At 38.5% G+C, this 23774-nt stretch overlaps 1 protein-coding gene across 2 annotated transcripts in view; it reads left to right on the top strand.

Moving 5' to 3' along the window:
- wnt9a (wingless-type MMTV integration site family, member 9A) overlaps nucleotides 1–23774 on the top strand; it is a 112435-nt gene that overhangs the window by 208 nt on the left and 88453 nt on the right. For both annotated transcript variants that reach the window (XR_009273703.1, XR_009273704.1), the window contains exons 2-3: nucleotides 457–591; nucleotides 1959–2055. The gene's annotated coding sequence lies outside the window, so the exon portion shown is untranslated. The remainder of the gene's footprint in view (nucleotides 1–456; nucleotides 592–1958; nucleotides 2056–23774) is intronic.

The following is a 23774-nucleotide window of genomic DNA, read 5'->3' as shown; positions in this document are numbered from 1 at the left end:
ACGGACTTAGCATGTCAACATTTTCTCTCAACATGATCAGGGAAAAGGCAATAATAGCTATTATGATGGTCTCAGCATTTATGTTTATAAAAAAACAAAACAAAACAAAAAAATCTAAATCAAAGTGGCCATTTTGGGTGGCAATTCTACAAAAATAACAACAATAACAATAATGTTAAAAAGTGCTAATCAAGTCTAATCAAGCGTCTGCTAAATGTGTCCTTTGCTGATAATGCTTGACTTTCAATTCAGTGCTTGAATCTATATTTAGGCAAGCCTACTGTTTCATAATTTCACCTTTTTGAGATCAACACAATATTTGTACGCCTAAAAATGTCATTTTTATTATTATTATTTTATTATTTACGCATATCGTTGCTTCTTATGCATACAAAGGCGCTAATTCATTTGTGTAGCATCAAAGTATGTTGAAAGCAGAACTGTCTTTTCATGCAGCGTTTCTCAAGGCCAGGTTAACAGCTGCTGCACCTCTGGGGGTGGAAGTTTGAGACCTCAGCTCCCCGTCTCCTCCACGCTGGCACAGAAATATTAATAGTGCGGCGAAGAAGCACAAAGCTTCCTGTGTGTGAGGTAATGGCAGATGCATGTGGAGGACTCTGTAAGAACTACAATGTGACAAACAAATGACTATTGCTGACTCATCATGCAGTAGATTGATGTTGATTTTAAAAATGTTCAGTAGAAAGTACTCTTCTATCAGTATTGGATTATGGAGATATAATTTATATGCATGCACCCTCACAATGTTTTGAAAAAATTGGATGTAGTTTATCATGCTGCTTTACGATTTGTTACTGGTACAAGTGTCCGTACACATCATTGTAATTTATATGAAATGACAAACTGGACTTCCTTGAGCTTAAGGAGAAAAAAAACATGTTGATTTTTATTTTAAAAGGTTTAGTGGGTAAATTACCACAGTATATATCTAGTTTGTTGACATACTGCACAAATATTTATAATACCAGATCAACAGATAAACTTTTACTTAAGATGCTGATTTTTCATACAGAGATAGGTCGTTCTGCTTTTTCTAATTATGCTCCTTATGTGTGGAATGAGCTTCAAGGTATATTACATATGGGTTCATCTCTTGCTATGTTTAAAAATATTTTAAAGTCTGTTTATATAGAACAGTGTACATGTTTTAATAACTGACTAGGATTTGTATTGTTTTTTTTTTAGAAAATTGTGTTTTATGTTTGTTCATTGTGTGGTGATGTCTATCTCTTTGTAAATTTGTCCTTTGCTGCCTATCTTGACCAGGACTCCCTGGTAGAAGAGATATTGTATCTCAAAGGGACCTTCCTGGTTAAATAAAAATAAATAAATATTAATACATAAATATATTATTTTTCATAATGTCATGTTTAGATTAATAAAAATCGACATAACCCACATTAACTATAACAAGATTGCTGTTATAGATATAATGACTTATATTTGTATGTAGCATAGAAAAGTAGTGGTTAACTAGTATGGCTTGTTCAGTAGCCAATCCCAGTACCATGTATTTTATATGTGTATATATATATATATATATATATATATATATATATATATATGTATGTATATGTGTGTATGTGTGTGTGTGTGTATAATATGTGTATGTATGTATGTATGTATGTGTATATATATATAACAATTTAATAAAACGAGATGTGCATATCATATCTGAAATTGTAAATGAACAGTTATTTTACACAACTAAACATTTTGTAAATATTTATTTAAACATACCAGAAAACAGAAAACTCACATTGGGTTTTTCCACCATAAATACTTTGATCTCCAACTACTTCTCCCTCATTTACATTTATTTACATTTTTGAACAGGTACTTTTTTGGAGCCTGTTCAAAAGCCTGTTTTTCTTAAAAAACTTAGATTAGGCAAATTCTCAGATCTGTTTATGATGATGGCATTTCTTTGTTTGCAGGAGTTAGTAAGTGAATCAGTCCACCAGAGGGGGCAGCAAAGCGAGATCACAGCAAGAACTGAAGGATTCAGAAAGAAAACAATAACATCTAAAAGAGGTGAGAAATATACATTTAGTTCCTTAAAAAAATGGCGAGGGCCAACTTTATTTACACAGATGTAGGTATGTGAGTATCACTGATGTATGCCAAATTATGATGTATTTTTATTCTTCAAGATGCATTGCATTACATTCCACATTATAATATTTATTTAATGTACAATCAAGCAGGGATTCTACTCCTTGTATTTGACTAAGCTATGACAAGCCTACCAGGTATTGTAAATAATTGATCATTAGTGTTGAACAAAAAATGATATAATGCACCGAGTGTTATAATACAGTCAATACTAATTTGTTAGAAAATATGTTTGCAAAATATTCTTAATAGTGAACATATGTTGAATCAAATCACACAGATTCCAAGTTCATTACATTTAGACTATGCTTAACAGTTACAATACACGTTTAACAATTTGTAACTATACAGTACTGGATATATAAATACAATATATAAAGCAGTATAAACTCCAAACTTATATTTGGACTAAGATTTCAGTGGCAAAACAGTTAATTTGACACAACAAACCTTTGTGAAAGGCAGCATAGTTCTGTGATGCCTCGAAAACAGACAGCACAGTGACGCCAAGTCAATATCCTGGAGTCATATTAATAAACGCACTTAAAAAGATCAAATGAACCAGATCCAACAGCAACAAAGTACTGTTGTTCAGGGTGAAAGAGAAGTGGAAAGATCTAGAATCTGTGACAACAGGAGCTGCATCTCCCTCCCAACATCAGCAGATGAAGAGAGCGATTCTGAAAGGTTCACTTCCAGCAAAACACCTGAATGGCTTTGTGTCAAATTCTGCTTCTTCAACAACAAAGACAACAAAAGCCACCGGATTCACTCAGTTCACTGTTATGAAAACAGTGCGTAAGATATTTGCATGTCAACATAATTGTGTGTTGAAGCTCATGTACTAACCACAAAGAAGTCGGCACTTCGTTATCAAAATAAATATGGCATATTCTTGAAACATTAAACAATAAAGAGTTTTAAAAATGGCAGAATAAGGTTAAAGTAATCATGTCTTCATGTCACTTATTGGACCAACAGCATAAAAAAAGACAAAAATAGAAGTAGATGGTGGTTAGCTGTTTAATCTATTTAATACTATCATTTATAGTCAACAATCATCATTTCATAATCACAAAAGAGGAAAAAATCTCCATACAGCATTGAAAAGGACAAGGTTGCTCTTGATAGCTCAGGAGAATTGAGGTATTAGTTAGTTTTTCCAATATGAAATATAAATCCCCTGCTGAATGCTTGATTCTGATTAGCTGACAGACATTTTAAGTTGTTAATTATTTTACCAGTTTCACAGTGATATAAGCCATATGCACAATGCCACAGGCTGAACAACAGCATGGTTACTGGTGTGGTATTGCTTTTATACAACAGTAACATAGAATAGAAATTAATATTGAATAACTTTTAGACACCGTATTTTAGACACAAACTCAATTGCTGTCCTTCCTGAAGGAAATATTTTTTTTGATCTCATGAGTTTTTAAACTAATAGAGTTGCTTTCCACTAGAGTGATGAACTTGCTGAAAACAAAAACTACTAAAAATGACTTAAACTTTAACATTAAAAAATGAAAATGGAAAACATATATACAAAACTGATAAAAACATATGAATAAAAACTATAATAGTATCTCAGTGGTACTATAAATAACACTGGCACAGACAAAGACAAGCTGAGTGATAAAAAAAATAAGAGAGGGTCTCACTGCTCTCTGCACTTTTAGAACACCACATAGCCAATCAGATTTGAGGATCAGAACTAACAGTTGTATAAATTTCTATAATTGCACAGCTCTATATAAAAAAGCTCCAGGTCTTGACCACATTGCAATTCCATATCACCAGGCCAAATTGTTTCACTTATTTCAAACAGCTGTTTTATTTCTGATATATTTTTAATATAGCTTATGAAAAACTCCCACTCATGCTCTCTCTCATACACACAGAGATATTTGCACACATGAAATACTGTTGTCATCCCATCTGACATATATACTGTATTTTTTATAGTGCTTTTCATGATGCAAATCGTTGCAAAGCAGCTTTACAGAAAATTTAAGTTTCTACATTATATTTAGTAATAGCTTATCAGTGGTGACTATCTCAAGTTGATGTCCATATGGCAGAAATGTACAGTAACATTTATATATATATATATATATATATATATATATATATATATTTAATTCCTGTGTTTACTAAGTTTTTTTTTTTTGCCATGCTTATTAGCGTCTATTGTTTCTCTGTTTCCATTTCCTGTATTTCTTTCCTTGTTTGAATTGTTTTCGTGGTTTCTGATTTTGTTCACCTGTTCCTAGTTTAGTTTCACATGTGATGTGTCCTAGTTCATTTACTTATACTATGCCCTAAAAGTAATACCTACCTCTTTCAAAAAAGAAAATGTAGATACTTTTGAATGTGTAGCAGAAGAGCAGACAAGCTTTGAGACATACTACCATGTCATAAAATTGACATGGCGCATGGTTATGTACATTCTGTCGCCGCAAACTGACTGTGACAAAGTTAACATACTCATACTTCACATCCATATACACACTTCACATTTTATTTAAATAATTTACACTACTCAAACAATTCTTCCTACTGTATTGGAGAGAAAACAAGTATCATGTTTATCTACCAGTTGTGGTTCTTTCATGGTGAGAACTCTGCTCATGTTCCTCACATAATGATCCATTTAAGAGTGGCCAAACGTATCTGTTTTGCTATTGTGCTATTTGAACCTTTAGGAAATGTTGTTGCAGATGAAATATAGGCTAGCACTGATAACATGCAAACATCTCGACTTAACCATCAGTCTCACGCACATCCACCATGCTTGTAGTTCCTTTTATTTGTGCTTGTAGCTCTGAACTGAATTCGCCTCCAAAGCGTGATAAGTTAATATGGGCAATATTAGACTAGGTTCACACTGCAGGCTAAAGTGGCCCAAATCCAACTTTTTGCCCAAATGTGACCCATATCTGATTTTCTTATGACAGTCTGAACAGCACAAATCTGATTTTTTTCAAATCAGGCCCAGTCCACTTTCATATGTGGTCCTAAATCGGATACATATCCGATGTTTTGCAATGCGACTTCTGTCTGAACGGCCATGTCGCATTTCATGCGATTTTTACGTCATTGAAGTGCGACAGACGTCACAATTCTGCGCTGGAGGAAATCATGCGCTGCTTCTTCTTAATATTCTTCTTATCACTTCGTTATTTAGGCTCTGATTGCACATTAACTTAAAAATCGCTGAACTCGAGCTAACACGAGCAGCATCCATTTTTATTTCCGCAAACACAGTGCACTGCGTCTGACGTCACGTCGTCTTCTGCGCATGCGGGTCACTTCAGGGCCGTATACGGTTCACACATGAGACTGATGGCAGTCGCATTTAAATGACAATGTGAACAACAGTGCAAAAAAATCGGATTTCAGCAAAAAATTCGAACTGAGCATTAAGGCCTGCAGTGTGAACTAAGCCTCAGGCATTTGATTGTGCACGGATCCACACTTCGAAAATTTACCCAAAATAGTAGACCATTCGGGGGATTTTAAGCATACTACTTTCAACATACTATGCATTGGAACACACAGCTTATTCTAATGTCACATTTTTTTGGGTGTATAGTATGCACATCGTTTCTTTGTCAGTTCATGCTTTAACATGTTTAGGTTAGACGTTTTGCTGTTACATTACTCATTACTTTAATAATATTGATGTTGCCACATCGTCATTGAGAAATGTAGTTAAACTAATAACTTTCCTGAAAAATGTTGTAAGTGAAATATATAAGTGGAATAACTGAATGCAGTTTTCAATAATTTGTCTGTCCATCATCAATTATTCTTTGCTTAGCACACTCTGCAACCCACATTTGCCACTCATCTTAATAGATTCATTAGTATTAGAGAGCAACAATAACTTAAGATAAAAGATAAATATGTAGAACAGCAAATAGTTGTGGACAGGCTCATCAATCTGTGTTGCAGGTTTTATTTATAGGGTCACTCACCACAAAAAGAAGATAATCCCCTTAGATTTGTGTATCGGTAGCATGGAGCGCCGCTTCAATGGAGGAAGACCGCCAAGGGACAAAACGGGCCTCTCAGTAGGAAATGGGGCTTGCAGATCAGTAGGGTACAACCACGTTCCCCTCTGAGACGGGGCCTGGAGAGCAGAATATTGCACAGTGTGAGAACAGTGTGTTTTTCAAGGGGATTGTGGGAGAATGTGTATGCATTGAGATGCGTTTGGGGTGTCAAATGCGAGCCGTGCTGTGCTGGCTTTGTCAATTGAGAGTTTGGAGAAGCAACTCGCCGCCTGGTGCGCTAGGCGTGTCTGTCATCATAATAACGTGAATGCTGACAATAGCAAAAGTGCATCGCCATTTGTTCTCATTGTAAAGAACTGACCAAGGACAGGAACAACGAAACTTGCTTAATCGCATAATGGGAAGCGAGTTAGCGTGTTGCTTTTTGACAAAGGCTGACAGACATGGAAGCACCCCTCTGTTCTCCCGAGAGATCGTTCTATAAAAGGACCTAAAGACGTCCAGGTTAGGAAACAAACAACGTTTCGACCACGCCTCCCCTTCCCTCGCTGGCTCGCTGTGTTGGCAGCAGGAGTCGTTGGGCACTCTACCCCACGCCTCGCACAGTAGGGGTCACCGTCGAGAGGGGCTGGGTACAGCACGAATAAATGCGCCTCTCAGTGTCGGCTGCCAATCAGCTTTGTGTGCTGATTACTGATAGCCTGAAAGGTCGTTAAGGGGATTTACATCGCATTTTGCACCACTTCCGCAGTCACGTCAAGAAACGTGCGCAGCCTTCGCAATAATTCTCTCTGTCATCGAGCTGAATTTCAACGACAGCTCGAAACCTACTCTTTTGGTCTGAATACTGAATCATGGTTGGAGCACAAGGCTTAAAGAAGTACAAGGGCCCATAAAAAGTCTCACTAGGAATAATTTGAAAAAATAAAAAAATAAATAATAATAATAATACATAAGAATTCACTGTGGCCCAATTCGTTAAGTAGAGAGTTTTAGATCAAAAGGGTTTGAGCGATTGATAATCAATATCCAACTTGATTAAATAATATTTATCAAATGTTATCCACATAATTTGTTTTATCTGCACCAACATTGTGAACATTTGGTCATTAACTTTAATATGCATCATTATGCAAATACATGAAGAGAGTTCACGGCATGAATGTTCTGCGGCTGGCAGATTAGAATGCTGCTTAATTTCTCTCCAATACAGTAGGAAACTAAATGAAATGTAGAGGATGTTAACTGTGACAAGATGATTGACAGTGCAGTTTAAACTGTGACGGGATGCACGTAACTAAACGACAGAGCGGTCCATTAAAGACGCAATTAAGAGTGTACATCCCAAAGCTTTCCTATCTTTTGATGCATACTCAAAATATTATTTCTTCACAAAAAGAGTTCAGCCTTTTATTAACACAACCGTTAATGCATTAACACATCACCACCTGCATTTCCATGACACCTATCTGGTGTTCAGCCACTTGGCCCATGCAGTCAGGTTGAGGTAATAAGGAGGAAGTAAGGCTTGTGGGGGACGTTTATTGAATGTTGTGATATTTCTTTGTTATAGAGTAGCCCCTGAACAAATGAAACCCGTGGTTTACTTTCCACCAAGGTCCTTTAGTCTTGCATAGCTATAGTCTTTTGGAAATCGTCATGATGTCTGGTTTATTTGCCGATTTTAACCCGATTTTAAAGGGATTCACACCAAAATGAAACTTCTCACCCTTGTTTCATTCCAAACCTGTATGGCATTCTTGGAAGATATTTTGAGAAATGTCTCATTGATTTTTGTCCATACAATGGAAATCAACACTCTTAAAATGAAAGATTATTTATTGGCACTGATGGTTCCACAAAGAAGCTTAAAAATCCATAGAACCTTTCAGATGCAGAGAAGGTTCTTTAAAATGGAAAAATTTTAAATGTTTTTCACACTAAGAAAAAAACGGTTCTTTTAAAAACTGTTCACTGAAAGGTTTTTGGGGAACAAACAATTACTATTTTGTTGCACCACTTTGAAAACCCCCTTTAGGAACCTTTATTTTTAAGCGTGAATGGCAACCACCATTCTTTTGTGTTCCACAGAAGAAAAAGTCATACCAGTTTGCAACGACTTGAGAGAGTTGCGTGTTGACAGAATTTTTATTTTGGATTGACCTATCCCTTCAATGCACAACATACATTGTAAAAGCAGCATAGGTACGACATAGCTGTTAGTGCCACCTTGTTTGGCCTGCTTTGTGAAATGTTTAGCTTGTCAAAGCAAACCTGAGACCAAAGACAATTGCGCTTGTCATTTTGATCCGTAAGCCATGCTTGCCTCACAGGTTTTCGTCCTCTTGGGATGAAGGCTAAGAGACGGCAGCCGAATTCCCCTAATGGGGTTAAAGGGAGTTTAACCATCTAAAGAAGCTCTCAAAGCGTCTCATCGCTCTAAGGTGGTCCAGGCGTGTCTCCTCACTGTATTTAACATCACACCAGTGTCTCTTTTGATACGATCAAATCCCCATAGACAGGCTTTTCTCCTTGATGGGCATAATTTCTTTAATTATATTTAATCCTGCATTTGTGGCATTGATTGTGAAGTATGAATCACTTTTGACACTTTAGAACGCAGTAATGCGGTTGTCAGCATTTCACCCGTGTCACAAAGAGACTTAGAGCCTCCTGTTGTTTTTTATCGGAATCAAAAGACAGTGTAAATAAATGAGGACGCAGGAAAATACTCCTTGATAATGGAACAATTCATTTTTATGTTAACGCAGTGTCTTGTCTGTGTGCCAACACCTGTAGCGGCTTCCAACTCGAAGTCCTTTGGCATTCCCTCCCTCGTGCTGTTGCAGAGCACACCTGTCCTCCTCAGGGCTAAATAAAATACCTCAGTACCTGGCAGGCGGCAACAACCACTCATTGCCGTCTGACATGGCGGTGTGGTAACGTCTATGGAGACTTGTCATTTTGCTTTATTAAGCCCCACTGACAGGCTGTTTGACACTGTGTGTGGGGTCAAAGGTGTCAGGCCATTGCGAGCGAGAGGTGGGTTACACTGATTACCGCACAAATTACAGCCAAGCAGAGCTGAGCAACTGAGCTTCATAATTACAAGGGATGTTTGCAGCATGAAAGGCCACTTGAGAGACTTTATCTATATGTGTGTACGTGTTTGATCTGTGGGGTGGAATGTTAGTCAAGGCTGTGTTTGAAAGTCTTCTACAAGCACATCTGTACAATATGCACCGTCCGTGATGTTTGAGTGCAGTAAAATTGTTTGGAGCTTCACAGGAATTTTTATGCATGCCGTAACTGATTTGAAATTGGGTCTTTGCGCACAGTAACCCAGTGTTAATCCTCAGTTTTAACTTGTCCTCCTCTCGTACGGAGGTTGGTCTTAAGGTTTTCCCACTGCTGATGTTATAAAAGCTACTGAAAAATCAGGTAGTGACAACAATGATGTATTTAAACGTGTATCAGAGAAATCACAGGGAAGGAGGTGGGTCTTGACTCAGTGTTGCCAGATCTTGCTATAAAAAACGGAAAATAATAAAAAGCCTATAATAAACTTAAATCCAAATGCGTTATCTTGGAAATAAGTCACATACCAAAATATTCCATTCTGTACCTGCCTACCATATTAACTCCATAAATATGAGCAGAACCCAAACAACAAGCTAAAAGGCGCTTAATTAATAAGCGATGCTTACAATAAGTGGAAATGGCAACCCTTCAAGATTGCACTCTACAAATTAGTCTTCCAAACATAAACAAAAACACAACGGTGGTTTTAGTTAAAATTGCCAAACATAAATCTTCAGTTGCTGTAATATTACTTTAGTCAAAAATAGTGGACACCAAATGCGTGAGATGCCAAAATAAAATCATTTTTGAATTTTTGGTTTTGAAATATCGTGTCCGCCTACTAGTGCAAATTTGAGCTGGACACTCATTTGTCCTCTTTTAAAGATCACTATTATATACTTACTACAATGATAATAAATAAATAAAAACATTAATGTTATGTTCAATTTAATATTAAGTGATGTAAATTTTATACACAATATTGTCAATATGGTCGTTTTTACTCTATTTCACTAATTATTGCATTTACGATCATCACAGTGTCTGACACTGTGGACTATAAGATTATTTAAAGGTTACATCAATCCTTACAACAAAATGGTGTAGATGAATACGCAAGAAGATGATAAACAGTCTTTAATTTAATCCACACAAGGTATCTCCACACAAGAAAGGCTGGTGACACACGTATACATTGACGTTAACGATACCTGACCCACTTACACTGAACAGACAGGAACTTTAATACACAGACCAAAAGAGGATAATTAACAAGACACACCTGAACATAATGAAGAACTCATATCAATAACCATGACAACTAACTAGACGGGGCAAAACAGAGCAAACTGAAAACAAAGTCCAAACAGTGACATGGTGTGATAGATCACCCCAGGGGGCCGACTGATGAAGGCGGAGCCAGTGGTAAGGGAGCCCAGGGCGGAGACGGAGAGCCGATGAGCCGGGGTGACGCAGACGATCCGGAGGGCCAAGGCGGAGCAGATGGCTCAGGCGACTGAGGCGCAGGCGGGGATCCGGAAGGCCGCGGTGGAGCCAGAGCGACAGAGGACCAAGGTGGAGCCGGAGCTAGAGCCAGAGCCAGAGGGAAAGAGGGACGAGGCGAAGCCCGTGGAGTATAGTCCCAAGGCAAGGGCAGGTTGACGACTGACCAAGGCGGAGCCGGAGGGATGAGGGAGCCCAGCGGAGCTGGTGGACTGATGGGCCATGGTGGAGACAAGGGAGCTAAGAGCCATGGTGGAGCCAAGGTCGACAGGCCAAGGCGGAGTCCAGGTCTCGGAGGTTGGAGGCAGAGACTGAGGATCTTCCGACCTCGTTTGAGCTGGAGACTGACAAGGACGCAGCGACTCCAGTCTACAGATGGAAGACTGAGGATAAGCTGAGGGACTGGCAGGATGCAGTGGCAGCAGGGCAGAGGATGACAGAGGACATAGAAGAGGAGGTGGGAGAGGGCAGGCTGGGTGGGAAATCATGACAGTCAGGGGTTTCAGGGATGGCGTATACAGGCCACACACACTAAATTGCGACTCCCAGCACAGGAAGCACGGCAGGGGAATGACCTCCATGGTTGTGTAATCCTCCACGGTGGGTTTTGTTGCCGGCTCACGCACCTGGTCAGACATTGTATGAGGCTCTGGCGCCGGGGCGATCCTCAGCTCTGTCGCTCCTCTTAGTGATGACTTGTCGGTCGCAGCGGGCTCTGGCTGATGCTCCATGCAGCAAGATGATGCTTGGCTGGGCTCTGGGTCTGGCTGTGCGACGTCTGCGAGGTGTGGCGTTGATGGTGCAGTCGACATTTGCTTCGTCCACTGATGTAATCTTTCAGGGTCCAATACGGATCTCCCCTGGGCATGACGAAGCGAATGTCATCATTCAGACCACACCAAAATCCCTCCATCAAGCAGATGTCATCGCAGCTTGCATGGTGGCTAGTATCGAGAAACTCCTCCACATACAGTGGTGGCCAAAATTATTAGAACACTAGTATTTTCAGCAGCTAAAAAAATGGTTTTAAGTCAGTTATTTTTTATCTTTTGCTGTAGTGTGTCAGTAGGAAATATCAGTTTACATTTCCAAACATTCATTTTGCCATTTATTGTAATAATCCAGATTTATGTTTGCACAAGGAGTCTGAAACAGCCAGTGCTCCACACAGAGATCTGATCTGACCATCATCCAGTCTGTCTGGAATGACATGAAGAAACAGAACAAACTGAGACAGACTCAATCCAGAAGAACTGTGGCAACGTCTCCAAGATGCTTCAAGAGTCATACATGCAAAGCTATATGAAAAACTATGCGCACCTAGGGCAAAAGCTGCTTTAAATGCAAAGGATGGTCACACTAAATGTTGATTTAAATTAGTTAATAGAAGTTGATAAAGAAAATCTATTTATGACATTTTTGACAGCATCCTCATTTTACAGCATTTTTACATAAGTGCCTACAACTTTTAACAGTACAGTAGCTTTGCAGGTAGGTTTCTTGAAGCATCTTGGAGACGTTGCCTTAAAAATCTCACTGGATTATTACAATTAATGGCAAAATGAATGTTTGGAAATGTAAACTGATATTTCCAATTGATACACTACAGCAAAAGATGGAAATAACTGACTTAAAACCATTTTTAGCTGGTGAAAATACTTGTGTTCTAATAATTTTGTCCTCCAGATTACGGGCATTTTGAAAAATAAAAACAGTCCCTCCACTTAACAGAGTGTTGCCCCTCCTTGGGGCAACGTTAATGGATGCAATATTCATAGTCTTCGTATTGGTCAGGTATTCTGTCACAAAACGGTGTAGATGAACACGTACAAAGATGAAAAAGATGATAAACAGTCTTTAATTTAATCCACACAAGGTATCTCCACACAAGAAAGGCTGGTGACACACGTATACATTGACGTTAACGATACCTGACCCACTTACACTGAACAGACAGGAACTTAAATACACAGACCAAAAGAGGATAATTAACAAGACACACCTGAACATAATGAAGAACTCAAATCAATAACCATGACAACTAACTAGACCATTACATTAAAATGTCCAGTTTTCTTGTTGTGATTATAAAGTTATTTAAAGGTTATTAAACATTTCTGACAACGTTCTATTCATTTTATTTTTTACCCAAAATCTAACGTTATTTGAACGTTTGATTTGAATTTTCTAAGAATTTTCTTGTAATGATTAGTATATTTAAAGTATACTAAAACGTTTCTTACGTGCAACTTCATTTCACACATATCATGTTATTTGAACATTTATTAAGTTTTTTTCAAGAACAAATAACATCATAAGGACGTTCTGAGAATGTTGACTTCAGAATGTTTTCTCTCAACATTATAAGAACAAGTAAAAACAACAATGAGGACATTCAGAAAACGTTTGTGAAAGTTGTGGGAATGTTCACTGTTAGCTGGGCAGTTGCCTGACAACACTTTCAAAACTGCTTCTCCAAAAATCCAGATCCACAGCAGGATGCACTTTGATCTGTGCTCTTCTAATCTGTGGAATTAAATTAATTTGACCACTGTTACTTCCACACAGTGTGCAATTATATAAAAATTATATTGACGGAGTTAAACTTTTTGACTTAGTTATTACATTCCAGCTATAACACCTCCACCAGAGAAGCTTTGACTCTGAGCACTCAAAACCTGGTCATTCTTCTAATCCGTTTACTCAATGACATAATAGAATACAAAAATGTCAAATGTAGATCATTACAAATTGCACAACCATGTTCTATAAAGACTCTAAGCATTGTGAGGTCCAAAATCCTGGTTAAGACTCTCCATTTTTTAAGCTAAAATGGATAACACCAAGAATCTTTTATCCTTTTATCCTGTTCAGATCCCTTAATCCTGTGGCCATTTCAGTTTTCTGCTGTTATTTCAATTCAACGCAAACAGCACTTGCTCAGTTGTCCAGCTCTGGAATGCATCTGTACCGTAGAATTAGAAGCAGGGACACTCAAGAAAGAAGAACTGCTCAATGGTGCCAAGAACAAAATTAGATCTCTTTGAGTATTTTAATGAGATGAACTTAAGTATTCACATTTGAATAAACCTCTAAAAATCATTAAAAATGGTAAAAAAAAGAAAGAAAAGTTTTTGTAGTTTTACTGAGAAACACTGAGAATTGCAATTGTTAACTTAAGTTTTTTGCTATACTTAACCTGTGAAAACTACTTTTGTGGATGTAACCTAATGCTGTCAGATTTAATATAGACAATTCTAAATCCTTAATTAACCCCTAATTTGAACCTCCCAATAAACAAATTATTTACTCCCTATTTACCCTGCATTCAATGGCATTCTTAGTGTTGAGTGGTCAGACTGGGGGCTGGGCAAGCCGGCACCAATAAAAACAGCACTAAAATGCAATTACAGTGCCTGAAGAATGGCCAAGCTTAGCAATTTGCCTGGGTTAAAGCAAGGAGATTGCAAGTCTGAGGCCACTTGGAATTCTGTGCCTGCCCTGTGTGGGAAAAACAGTGGGATGGCGAAAACCACCCTTTGTGAAGTAATTACTGGAACTAGTCGTGAACAGCAGCAGAGGGCTTCACTAATGATAACCCCTCTCCTCTACCCCCTCTAGTCACCTTGTCATTGATATACTTACGCTGATATAAGCACACTTCACTGCAGGGTGGGTTCACACAATGGATCTGTGCTGAAAAAGGGAATGAGTTTTCTTCCCGTCACTATCATTTACATGTAAACCAATTCAAATCCATCAAATTTGACCCTTATAATGCATCATCCACAAATAGACAGAGTGCTAAGTAGTGAAAAATCAGCTAAAGATAAAAAATAAATAAATAAAAAACTTATCAGTATATCAGTCATTATATTGCCGCATATTAACCAATTGTATGCAAAGTAAAAGGAGTAAAATATCTTCATATAACTTTTATGATAAATATTAATAAATTTTCCATATCCCAAATTAATTACACAATTGTCCTGAAGACTAAACTGTATATATATATAAACAATTATATATACTGTATATATACACATATTTTATATATATATACACACACACACACACACACACACACACACACACACACTGTATATCAGCTTTAAGGGATAGTTTAGTCTTCAGGACAATTCTGTAATAAATTAAATCCACTTGCCAAAGACAGTGGCAAATATATATTGCCATTGTCTTTGGCAAGTGGATTTAATTTTTGGAGGCTCATTTTTTAGCAGTTGGAGCAACTCATCAATAACTAATCAACAGTTGCATCCTTTGCAACTGCAGTTAAATTGTGTGAGTTAGCTTAGTCAATATTTCACTACAATTAACATGCTTGTATAGAACAAAATCAAAATCTAAAGCTCTGCTAACTTATGACTTGAGTTCAATTTAAATTCTGCTGTAAGCAGCTCTAATTATTCAAAGTAAATGTGTAATTATTCAGCTAAATTATTCTGCTAAAGTCAGTTCAGTGTTGGTTCAGTTCAGTTTAATAAGAGTTTAATGTTTATCTATTTTCAAGCAGTTCTACAGAAGGCAGCAATGTCATTATTCAGCTTGAGTCATCAAGTTACTAGTCATCCAATTTTTCATATCAACTATGCATTCCGTTATTTTTGTGAATTGGTATGTTTGGTTGGTTTGCATAGAAATATAGAGCTGAGTATTGTCAGCGTAGAAGTGAAAACTAACTCTATGTTTCTTAATGATGTGTTCCAAGGCATATACAGAGTGAAAAGCAAACAGTCCTAGTACTGAGCCCTGTGGTACTCCAATGAGACCTCTTTATTTACTGATACAGAGTAACACCTCTTCCAGCAGCTACCTTAACTTTCCCAGAAGGTCTCCCATGCAGGTATTGAACAAGCTCAACCCTGTTTAGCTTCACCAGATAACCAGTCAAGAGCTACGGGTTATTGCGATGGACCTTCTCAAATCTATACACATCCATGGCTGTGATCATCATAAAGAAAACTTACAAAATTTAATTTCATGTAAATTTAAAGAGACAAAAGTAATTCAAATCAAAACAGTAAAACAATTCTGGTTGTTTAAAATGTGTCAGTTTTGTGAACTTAAAAGAAATAGAAAGTTCTAAATGCTCATCAAAGTTAAACTAATTTGTTTTATTAAACACAATTTTTAATATTAATAATTTTTAATTATTAATACTTTCCCCCTGGTCCATACAAATAACTGCTTTTAGCATTATGGTTTAAACTAAGTGTAGTTGTGACAAGAATTGAGCAGGAGCTGACTGTAATGATAGTTTTATAAAAACACACAATTTTCATACATGCTATGCGTAGTGGCCACAACAAGAACTACAACAACAACACACCAAAAAAAAACAAAAAAAAACAGAGCCCTTTAATGATACATTCAAAGGTTTTAAGCTCAGGTTTCTTTTGGGTGAATCCAAATGCAGCAGGCAGTCAAAACATGACGTTACAAGAACAACTGTGTGTCACGTCCCAACATACACATTACATACTGTTCATAGTCATTTATCTAGCGCTCCAGAAAAGCTACCTGAAACCTTCCATAACACCAGCATACTAAACCCCAAACATCACATCTTAGTTTAAAAAATGCTCCATTATTGCAACTAATCCGTGCACTAGATCTGACACATAATATGATTTGTTTGAGGAGAGGGTCTATGGGCAGGTGTATGTATGGGCCTTTTCTGATCCTTCACTCTAATATTGAGAAATAAGCTCACGCAATTTACTTATGAATGTGAAAGGTGACAATGGAAATTAATATGGAGAGCAGCAGGTTTCGTTTCTGCTCCGCCACCCATTCATCAATATTACGGAAAGAATCCGTTCAGAACCAAGGAACCTACTGTAAATACTTAGATTCAGCAACAAGCAGACATAACATATAGAGATATTGCTTACCATTTCTATGTTACTTATCAGTTTGTTTTTGTAGTAAGGATATGATGAAGTTACTTGCCAGGTGCTAAACTTTACTCCTTTTTATTGTACCGCATTACTGACCTCTCAAATATCACCAGCACCTACTCCACATTTTGTTGTCCTTTCAGTGTCTAGCTGAAAATCTCTTACCCTTTTAACAGCAAAGTAATTTAGCTGCAAATAGCTCAGACATCAAAAGACTTGTCATGTGTGAAACGAGAACTGTTTGAGCAGAGGTGTGACTTTTGTGCAGCTCCACCTAACTTTACTTCTTAACATTCACCCAAGAAGGCATTTATCCATCAACTTGTGTTGGACCTTAGATGCATACGAGAGGCCCTGCATTCAGATGCATTGATATGCTGTTGTAAAAGTCTGCTGAACATCAGGCCATTAGAACAACAGTGAGCGAAGTGTAGGAACATAAAGACAGTAGAGCTGGAGGACACTGATTGCAATTAGGTCCATTGTCTTCTATTTATATGGTTATTGGGAGGTACCACTTCAACTGTGTCAAAATTCTCACACTCGTTGAGTGAAGTCTCCCGCAGTGGAGCTGACAAGTCTTCTTCAGGCAATTACCTGCTAACTAGGTTGCTCTCACCTTGGTGACAAGCTTGTTAGGTGGGTTTCTGCTCTGTGAAAGCAGACAATTTCCTTCAGCCTGAGGCTGAGGTGCTCGGCTACTGTAGATTCTGGCTAATTTGTGAATCAGATTCTGGCTCTGGTGCCTCTCTGTCTGATGGTAGATGGGATCTAGGGCTGAAAACACATAAATCTTCTTAAGAAATTTCCAAATTTCTTTATCTTGCTAAATGTTTTTCCTAGTTTATTTCTGTTGGATATGGAAAGTGTTACATACATCACAAATATTAAAAATACTGCATTTTAGAAATATTGTAAATGCCATTTTTGTTACAGTATTGCATTTGTGGGTTCATGTATATTTGGGTAGGTATATATACGACACCAGTTTGAGTCATTGTGGTGCAAAAAAAGTTTTTGAAAAGATTTTGTGGTTTCGTGTTTAGAGTTTTGGGACAATGGGCCAAAGATTCAGCAAGCAATATGTTAACAATTGGAAAAAACTGTAATGTAATTGTTGCTATTTGAACAGTCAGTTTTTCTTCATTTTTGCACATCCATTTTTCCCCATTAGAAATGGATTTTTCCATAATTTTGTGAGAGAAATAATATAATTTCGGTCCATTCTACAGCATGGCAAGAAAACAAGTAAATAATTTTAATCCGAGTTGTCCACTTTTAGGCTACACAAATTTTTACACCCATTGTGGACACGTAGCTAACATCACTAAATTAAGAAACTATTTAAAAAAAAAATACCATTCACATTATATACTGTGCAGTATGCAATAATCAATATGCTAGCTTTCCAATCTGAACATATCTTTTAGATCGCTGTCTGTCTGCATTTTAGCCATATATATATGAATGAACATACCACATCTGTCAGTAACTACAATGTCAATTATGTTGTTTCCTGCCATTGACGACTCCTCTCCTTCACATATTGTTTTTTGTCTACTACATAGTCGGGAAGTGGGCATATTCAGACAAGGGAAGGTCTTCTGATGGATTTATAAATATTATAACTTTTTTATCATCTACATATATACTCTCTTTCAGGTAAGGAGGTTTTTTGACAAGCAATAATATGATGGCTAGTGCTTGAAAAAGTATTACCCTGTATCCGCTCATGAGGGGGCCGTGTATGTCAATATTTTTTGGATAGTGGAGTTAGGCGATACTAAGACCTAGCTTCTGGCAGGGACATTGTGAGAGGAAGAATGAGTTATCAGGGGTCCTCTGTTAGCCGCTAGTATTGGTGGGCTCTATTCACGTTGGCCTATAATCTGCTTCAGGGGCTGATCATTGATGCAGTCCTGTCACCACAGAGAATTTTTGCCCTTATTGTCCCCAAGAGAACTAAGCTGGCTCCTGAGCTCTCTCAAAAGAATCAAGTTATTATCAAGGGATTTTTCCCCTTCTTTCTCTCACACTAAAATCAAGAAAGAATGATGCTATTGTGTCCTGTGTGTTCCCAGCTCCTAATTGTGGACAAGACTGACAACTATCCCAAGTTTTAATCTGGTCTATTTATTGGATGGTTTGCTCTTCAGTGAGTCAGTGGGGGACAGATTCCATATAGACTGATGCTATAATGTCCTCTAAGCTCTTTAAAGGCCTGTACATGGTTTTAGCTATTTCAGTTTCAGTTTCAGCTTCAGCTAATTCTGTTGATCTGTTTCATACTTTTTCCCTTATCTTAACATGTACAGAATGGCACCCATCCCCGTTGGGCAAAGGGTCCAAATGATCATTTGTTTGTGCTTCGTGAACACTCTCGCCTTGCACAGCGGCACCATTGCGCTGCAAAGATGTTCCGGGAGATGCGCGATCATTAGACGACCAATCGTCATTTCCAAAAGGCAAATATTCCCCTTCAAAGTCAGAATCGGCGAATAACATTTGCAACACATCCTCACGGTACAACTTTTTATTAGCCATTTGGCGATTTTCTCTCACAAATCTCACAATTTACTCACACGCTATGAACTGAACTGCTTCTGCATCAATGACACGATAGCTCACTTGCTCTGCTATTTCCTCCAACACTTTTGGTTTAGAATCGAAGTACTACATGTCTGCCATCTAGTGGTAGGGAATACAAATTAGATATTACACCATATTAGGAACTACAGTCTATTTCATGAAGTATGATGTCTTGTCGTAATTTTGCGACTTTGGCGCTTAGAGGGTTAAGAGCAGAGGAACAACAAAATTCCAGTTGGTTGCCAAGTCCCTAGCCAGCTCAAGACAGTATAGGGCAGAGGATGAATGGGTAGTCAGGCGAAGGTCAGCACCGAGAGATCAATCCAATCCAGCAAAAGTACAAGGGGTGATTCAGAGACAAAGTCAAAGTCAGGCAGACTTTGGTACCATAGATCAGTCCATGGTAGCAAGAGGTTAGATCACAGATGAAGATCATCAAGACAAAGCGCAAGTTAAGACCACGATGAACAGGCTGATAAATGGGATCAATCCAGTGAAGTGGACAGAGATACAGCATGAGAACAGACCATGCCAACAGGAAATGAGACTGACAGGATAGGCAGGAGCAAAGGTGAGTTTCACAAACACTCTGGTATTGAAGTGATTTAGGAAAACAAAGAAAAGTAGAGTAAAGAGGCTCCACCTTGCACACCCTAGGGCAGAGCAGACAGCTGGCAGTGGAAATCTTCAATGAGCACATGGTCTAGATCTCTATTTTGGACGGGACCCCTCCTAGTCAACCATATACTGCAATCCCTATCCATGCCATCTGGAATCAAAAAGTCCTCCTATTGATAAATGGTGGTAAGTCCTCTATCATTGGGGGCAGGGGGAAAGATGGTCAAAGCTGCGCTGCCCACATACTGATCACAACGCCCGAGTAGGAACTCAAAATGGCAGATCTTTGGTGGAGATCCACACCCTTTTCCCACAGATGTAATAGGGCACCACAATCGATGTCAGTCAGCCTTATTTTTCCATGCGTTCCCCTTTCCTTATCACTTTCTCTCTGGTCCTCCTTCAGCAGCAGCATTGGATGAACACCTGGACCGAAGGAACAGCAGCTTTAGTACTCTGGGAAGGAAATGGAGTTGAAAGCCAATACAGCACAACATGGACAACCTGGTCTATGACACCAGCAGGGAGTTATTAGCTGTGTTTCCACTGTCGGGCCAAAAGCGTGCATGCTAGTGTGTGCCAGCGCCAGTCGTGTTTCCATTGTCACTTTCAGGGCTTGATCGTGCCTCGTCGAGGATTCCTTGGGGCCAATGGCCGGGGTTTTTTGGCCCGCCGAAATCCTTGGGTCAAAGCGGGTCAGCTCAGGGTTGAGGAGTGGCTATGAACAAAGGCGGAGTTTCTCCGCGTCTGAAGAGCATCTGCGCCACGGATCATTTCATATAGGTAACCGCTATAACGCCAGCATTAAAGACTTTAAAAATAATTTTAGCTTTCAGACATCAGCACGTGATTGCTGAACTTGAACGTGAACTTCTCTTTGCGATCTGATTAGAGATTTAGTGAAGCGCTGCAGAGCTTCTGGCCCGACGGTGGACACGGCATGATTTTGGGCTCGGTGCTACAGATCTATGGAATACTGGCCTATTCCACCCACACCAACTGCTGACTCCAAGAAGATGGGTGGGAGACCAGACATCATTTGAAATCCTGGTTCGGATGGTTGGTCTGGCCGTTGGTCTGTGGTTTGAATACTGATGAAATAGTAGCAGTAGTGCCAGTCTGCAAACAGAACCCCCTCCAAAAGTGAGAGACAAACTGGGGTTCCTTGTCAGAAACCACATTCTCCGGAATACCATGAATCCCAAAGATGTGGTCTACAACTACCCATGCCGTCTCCCTGGCAAACAGGAATTTGGGAACAGGAATGAAGTGGATCGATTTGGAGAGATGTTTCAAAATGTGGGAATAATAGTATTCCTGCTGGTTGGAGGGAGACTGGTGACAAACTTGTTTTGAACACAAACTGAGCATGCGTACACAAACTTAAGGACATCATCTGCCATGGCCAGACAGACACCAAAAGCGGCCAGAGACCTCTTCACTCCCAGATGGCAGATGAGTTTGGAGGAATGTGTTCCCACTTGAAGACCACAGAGTTGACCTACCCAGGAATGAACAACTGACCTGCTGGACAATTACCATGCAAACTAGTGTGGCCCTGTCCACCGCAGTAAAGATGCAGAACAACCTTTTGAACAACTTTTACGGTTTCTCCTCCAAGGGGAGCTGCAATCTGCCCACTTGCATGGGCTCAGGATTAGGTGGTCCTTCCATCACTAGGGGAACAGAGGTAATTTCCAGTGGTTCTGCCTGAGACCTACCCGGGCTCACCATCGAAGGTCAAATTGATGGTCCAGGAGACCAAATCATCATCAAAACTCGTGGGGCGGTCTATGGCTTAAATATTATTTTTGTTACCCTCTGCCTAGTCTCGTGTAGCCAGACCTTCAGATCACATCTAATTTTGTGCCGTATCATGTTTAGGGGCGTGAAAATGTCACCACAGTAGCAGACAGGTGTGTAAGACTCTTGGACATATTTTAAAGATTCTGTGCTGCGAACTTTAAATCGCCCCGGAAATCCTATATAATTCAACCAATCCGATGACGACTTTCGAAACTCCTGAGGTGTTTCCAATTTTGTGTGCCATATGCATCAGACGTTCAGCCAACGGTCCGTTGTCATGACGTCTGAAGCTGAGACTAACCTCTGCCATACCCTCCAGGAAGCACTTGGTTCTATTCACTGGTGGTAGCGATTGTGTAAAACTCAATTGCGTAGTCTGCCACTGACCATCTGCCTTGTCTGCTTGCCTTCATGGTGACCTAACATGACTTCACTGAATCCCCTGCTGGGTTGATACTGGTCAGAACGTTCTGTCAGGTTTGTTGTAAGGAGGACCCCATTTCATTAAATTAAATGAACACTCCCTTACAAAAAAATGTGCTATTAGTATATTTGTGTGCTATTAGTATACTTTTTAAAACTAAAATTAAGAGAGTTATGTTTTCAGTCTCGATTTTATGATCTTGTGAACTTTACTTAAGTTTACTTAAAGGGAGTTCACCCAAAAATTAAAATTCTGTCATTAATAACTCACCCTCGTGCTGTTCCAAACCCATAACACCTTCGTTCATCTTCGGAACACAAATTGCAACTGACACGTTCAAGGCCCAGAAAGGTATAAGGACATTGATAAAATAGTCCTTGTGACATCAGTAGTTCGTCCTTAATGAAGCTATGATAATACTTTTTGTGCGCAAACAAAACAAAAATAACAATTTCATTCAACAATTTCTTCTCTTCTGTGTCAGTCTTCACCCTTAGTTCAGGAGAGTACCATGACGCATGTCTGTAATGCTTCTGAGGCAGGAGCCGGTGTTCTGGCACAGAATGTCCATCTCTCTTAGTTCATTGTCTGTATGTTCTCATGAACGTGATGAAGAAAAGAAGACACGGAAAAGAAGAAATTGTTGAATAAAGTTGTTATTTTTGTTTTCTTTGCACACAAAAAGTATTCTCATAGCTTCATGAAATTAAGTTTGATTCACTGATGTCACATGGGCCATTTTAACCATGTCCCTTCTACCTTTCTGGGCCTTGCTGTCTATGTAGGATCAGAGAGCTCTCAGATTTAATCGAAAATATGTTAGAAGGTCTTAGGGGTTTGGAACGACATGAGGGTGAGTAATTGATAACAGAATTTTCATTTTTGGGTGAACTATACCTTTAATAAAATGAACTTGAAGTACACTTCTTTTTGTAAGGGCTTATTTAAGATTATATTAATGCTATAAAATACACTACAAAGAAATATAAGCTGATGCCCATAAGCTTTGATAAATATATAAATACATTATTAGTATTTAAGGGGTCTTTTGGCCTATGAGATCGAAGTGTATAAATGAATGTGGTATGCATTTACTTTTTTCCTTCACTAGCAGTGCCCCTGGTGGTGACTATAGAGAATATATTAAAATGATAGTTCCACTGTGTTGCTCATTTTCCCTTCCTGGTATCCTCATGTTAATACAGAGCTTGGTTACGACATGAATTAAAAGCTATAGTTAAAATCATAGTTGCATATTTTAAATATTTTTTTGCGATGCTGTACATTTGCCAGTTAAACTTGCTTTATAAGTGTATTTACTGTAAACACATCATGTTTGTTTTTACACAAGAGACGAGTCAAAATTATTATCTGTGAAACTCGATGACATACCATATGTGGCACATTAACATTAGGTTGAAACCCTGTAATATTCCTTTAAAGACTGCATGAAATTACAGTTTGATTTATTCCCTTTTGAAAGCATATATTTCCCTCTTTTCTTTTCTTTTCTTTTCTTAAATAGCCAATAGCTTTTTTTTGAAATATCAGTTTCAGTCACAGCCATGAACCATGATTTCCTACTTTCTGTCACTAATTGGTTGCACGTTAATGAAAGGAGGGGACATTCTCATTTCATAAAACCCCTGATTGAAAGACAAGAGAGAAATTATA

Source organism: Onychostoma macrolepis, chromosome 02 (genome assembly GCF_012432095.1).
Source record: "Onychostoma macrolepis isolate SWU-2019 chromosome 02, ASM1243209v1, whole genome shotgun sequence".
NCBI classification, from domain to species: Eukaryota; Metazoa; Chordata; class Actinopteri; order Cypriniformes; family Cyprinidae; genus Onychostoma; species Onychostoma macrolepis.
This window is presented reverse-complemented; position numbering and strand designations above follow the sequence as displayed.